Source organism: Notolabrus celidotus, chromosome 13, assembly GCF_009762535.1.
Source record: "Notolabrus celidotus isolate fNotCel1 chromosome 13, fNotCel1.pri, whole genome shotgun sequence".
Lineage (NCBI taxonomy): Eukaryota > Metazoa > Chordata > Actinopteri > Labriformes > Labridae > Notolabrus > Notolabrus celidotus.
The window spans coordinates 29,241,081-29,246,076 of record NC_048284.1 but is presented as its reverse complement, the minus strand read 5'-3'; the positions used below and the strand labels follow the sequence as shown (position 1 = coordinate 29,246,076).

At 40.8% G+C, this 4,996-nt stretch overlaps 1 non-coding gene across 1 annotated transcript; it reads left to right on the top strand.

Moving 5' to 3' along the window:
• Window positions 1–2,419: 2,419 nt before the first annotated feature.
• Window positions 2,420–2,491, top strand: trnaa-cgc. Its single transcript has one exon. It is a non-coding gene; the product is annotated as a tRNA-Ala (tRNA).
• Window positions 2,492–4,996: the final 2,505 nt, after the last annotated feature.

The following is a 4,996-nucleotide window of genomic DNA, read 5'->3' as shown; positions in this document are numbered from 1 at the left end:
GCTCGTTGACGGGAAGAAAGCGCCAGCCTCGTCTCAGGAACCCTTATGGGGATTTAACCATACCACAATTCTGATCTGACTTGGACGGCATCCCAGAAAGCAGCACAGTTAATAGCCTTTCTCTCTATTGAATAATGCTTTGAATGTGTAATGTGGCGCACACAGGAGTGCAGTTTAATGTTCCTCTGAGAGAACTTCATTTCCTCGGCTGCAGAACGGTGAAAAAGTGAGCTTATTTTTTCAAATTAAGGGAGGCTGCGGCTGAAGACAGCATCTGAATTTTAGACAGTAATATATCTCCAAACATCATCATGACCGCCCAGACTCTGCACAGCGTTAGAAAGCAGAAAATTGGATGTTTGAGCTCGTCTATCCCGGCTTCTTTTCTTTTACAGAAGGAGAGAAAGAGAAAAACACTCTCCTCCCTGAATCTCCTGTGGTCACAGGGAAGGTGCAAAAATGCCTGAAGACATGTCCGCACGAGGAAATTGTGCAATCAATAAAATATTTTCTTGTTTCTCTGGGGATGAAGGAGTGAATACATTAATGGGGAAAAACTCGGCAAGCCCAAGAATTCAGAGTGAGAAGGTGAGCACTCTGATCACTGCTTTTGTCACATGCAAATACACGGACAGTAGTGAAGTATTGTAGATATACACATCAATGTAGATATGAAGGGAAAAGTGACAAATCCAAACAAGTAGAGGATGGATCTTTATTAAGTATGTCACAGATTCTCCACACTCTAAAATGACCACTTGGCACGTTGCCTCGTGCAGCAGTCTGTGATAGTAACCCTGATGGTGTCATAAAGATATTTTAGCTTCGATTATGGACACAGATGATAGGGTCCAGAAAGGTCCTTGCTTCTGCCTTGGTTTTTGAGCATGCTTTTTAAAATCGACTGTATAGATGAGCTAGAACAAGTAATAGAACCATCCCCATAACTGTTTGGTATACCTGAAGCTGACAATCATGTATCAAAGAAACAAGCAAATGTAAATTCATTCACCTCTTTAGAAGAAACTGTCCACTTCTTCACATACTTCATGGTTAAGTGATATAATGTCTGTTTTAGAGCTGGAAAAGATAGAATTTTCCACAAGAGGATCTACCCACAAATTGTATGATCACTGGCAACCCCTAATCTCAATACTTAATAGATGTGATGATGTTATCATTTCCAAAAATGGATGAGCTGTACATATCAATCAAATGCCATCCAAGTAAATCTTGAACTGAACCATGTGTGCCTATGTGTAAAAGTGTGAGACATGTTATCATCAGAAAAATCGGAAATAGTAGAGGCGTCATTATCTGTGTCTATATCAGTGTTTGGATGGAAAACCAGAAGTGGGTGTGGCTTATACTTCCATAACTGTTTATGATGGTACTGTCCCAAGGATGGCGGCCACAATAAAAAATAAATAAAATGGGTGTCACTTGATGACACCCATGAATAAAATTTTACTGGTCCCTGAGATCGGTGGTCCCACCCCCTGGTGGCCATTTTAAATGGTGTCATTTCATCTGCTGGCACTTTGCTGCCGCCCAGTGGACAATTTGTGCAGTGCTTATTCATGTTAAGTCATATTTCCATCCTCCATTTTGGTTTTCAGCTCAAAGAGAGGCAGCTTACAGCATGCATGCACACCTGTTATCTCCTTCAGTTTAAACCTTGCAGTTCATATAGCCGTCAGTAAAGATGTCATATTTAGTTTTAATTACTTTTTTTTATTGAGAGTTATTCTGTTTAGTTGTGCAGGTAAATTCTAGCTATACACACAAAGCAGGTTTTGCTATTTAGCTAACTGGCTAACAATCTATAGAATGTTATCCTGCAATGTCACATGTGAAGAAAAGTAAGATTGATAAAATATAAGATAATGATTGTTTCATATATTGAATTATTTACAGGGAAATTTCATATTTGTATTCTTCGGTTGGTGACAACAACAGACGTTCTGTAACAGCCTGAATGACTTCTGCAAATTCACAAACATAAGTCCAAAGCAAAAGCTGCAACAGGAACATGCTGCAAACTAAAATAGTGTGCCGAAAAAAGCCAAAACAACTGAAAATGTGTTGAAAATACGAAATGATGCAGAATCAAAAATAAACAACGGTAAATAAACGCTGCCAATTCAAACACCACAACAGGGGTGCTGTACGCCTGTAGTGGGGCGCCAAATCAAACAGCTCTGCTATTGGCTCAGGGCTGAATTATCAAATTAATAACCAGCTTCATGAGACCATTTAGCACGATCCCCTCTGTCAGGTTTAGTTTAGCCAGATATCTAAAAGATAGATGTTGAGCTTTCCTTGCAGTATATGATAATATCACATAAAAAGTCCACAGTACGATATTTATTGTTCCATTTTGAAAATAAAATAAAAAACAATTGACAAATTGCTGTGTGGGGATGTAGCTCAGTGGTAGAGCGCATGCTTCGCATGTATGAGGCCCCGGGTTCAATCCCCGGCATCTCCAGCCTCCATGGTTGTCTAGTGGTTTTGATTCAGTGCTCTCACGTCCGTGCCCCAGGTTTGATTACCAGTCGCAGAACCAGTTTTTGGGGCGGCAGTAGCTCAATCCCTTGGGACTTAGCTTGGGTTGCCAGTTCAGGTCTCAGAATGGACCAAATTTGGCAATTGAGAGCTGCTAGTTAATTTGTCTGTGCTCTGCCGAGGTGCCCTTGAACAAGGCACAAAACTGCTTGGGTGGCGTTGGTTGATGGCAGCTTCTTCACTCTGACATCTCCCCTTAAGTGCATGTCCAGAGTATGTTTGTGCATGAGTGTATGTATAAAAAACTTTGCGTCGCATGATTACAAGAAAAACACCAGCGTAAAACTTGAATTACCTCTTTTTTTTTTATTTGAAATTAAGACTGAGTAACTGGGGAAGTCCACCAAGTCACGGTGAGCTCAATAGTTGATTCACCTTCTGACTCCTTCATTGTCAGTCTCAGAAAATGTCTGCAGGTTTTGAGTTACTGTATATATTCAGCGATACATCATGTGATCTCTCCAGCTACTGCTCTGTCTTGGCAAAGTGAGAATGGAAGTGCTTCCTTTACAGTCTTTTGGCCTGGATGGATTTTTGTCCTCACATCTACTCAAATCTTCTCAGGGAGAATCTCCCAAGTGGCCTCTCATATAACTCTTATCCTCGACATGTAGGTCACTACAGTCCGCCAGGGTCTGCATATTGTTATTTTGTCACCTTTTGTCCTTTCTCATTTCTTGACATGAGGAAACTAAATGCTTCCACACTTCAGATTTGAAAGCTGCTTTACATCAACAATCTTAAAATCATCTCTTTGTCGCTCGTCACTGAAGCAAGTGTCCGCCATCTTCACTGAGCTAGATCTGAGGCAGTGAGCAGAGCACAAAGGATGATGGGCACACATTGCGATGATGGTCTCTGTAGTTCCCACATCCGTCTGCTCTGCTCCACAGGGGCTGAAACAAAACTACATTTTGAACCTGGAAGGCATATCATGTTACACCACCACAGGTCCACGATGTTATGGAGACACTTTTGTTCATTGTGATATTGACGATGCCGTTGCAGCCCTAATTTATAATATTGATAGTGAGCAGAATTTTTCACACTCTAAACTCTGCCACTTAACTTCAACAACAGATTTTAAAAAATAAACAATTACATTTGTTGCTGAAGCATTGGGCCTCTAACTGAACTCCCATATTTGCCGGGTAGGGGTGAGAACAGGCTGAATGTGGACATGATTTAAAACTATTTTCCAAGGTGTAAACACCTTAAGCCTAAAATCCTGCTCCATTTGTTGTTTTGCACTCACTTGGGCTCAGACAGTATTTGGGTTGCTCCGCCTGCAGCGCCTCTGCCCAAGCTTGTCCACATGCCTTGCATGACTTTCGGGGCCACCTGTTGAAATAGTGGGTGGCTAATTCTAGTGGTGACTCGCTCTCCATTACACTCCATCTGACAGACCACCAGCTACACCAACCAACCAATACCAGCATACCACCCCCCATCCCCGCTCCCCCTGCGTGCCCCCAGCCGGCACGCTGTTATGGCAGCCCCCCTTGATTGATGGAGTATCCCAACTCGGGGTTAATTTACACTCCTGAATAATGCATGGAATGATGCCACCACTCCATTCTGCAGCTCAACATGGGGTGAGGCTTCTGCGTCGAAGGAATCAAGATGTTTTCCTTCTCCTCGCCCCTCATCCTCTCACAGATAACACTGAGGAGCTTTTTTAGGAGACGCCAGTTAGAGTGGCCAAAATGTTCTATGTGTATTTATTATTGAGCCGGTGAGAATGGTAAACTGGATGAATTATTACAACATGTGGGGACATCTCAACAAGAGCACTTTATACTTTACTTTTGTTTCCTCTTTTGCTCATTTTTATCATTTGGATAAATGTCAGTGTCTGTAGATAGATGGACTCAGAATGTGTGATTTTATACAAAGAGGGAGCATCCATCATTCTGATTTAAAATGATTTTTTAACAGTGATTTATTCAACACTTTTGTTCTTAATTTAAATGAAAACAGTTTTGCTCTGGATTTTGCCTCTTCTTTTTCCTCTGTATTGCTTTTGTTCTATTTGTAGTTAAAGGTATTTGAGATAAGAATTTTTTTTAATAGTATGTTGCTCAATTTGTGGTCAAATGTGTTGCCATTTTTCAACTCAATATGAAATAAGCCATCATATAAAGTCAGACAAAGAGACACATTGCCACTTATTTTTCCATGTTGTATGTATTTTTGTTAAAAGTTTAAAACATTTTGCATCCAGGATTAAAATTTTAGTATAAATCAAGTAACATGGAATAAAAGGAACGGTAACAAAAGCAAAAAAAGAGAAATGTTTAGACCTGTCCAAAAGTTATCTGATAAATCCTGGTTCTAAAGTACTCTAGCTTACTCTAATGTACCACGTTGAACCACGCCCCTAAAGCCCAAAATAACTTGAGCCCATCCAGCTCATTGTGCACACCTC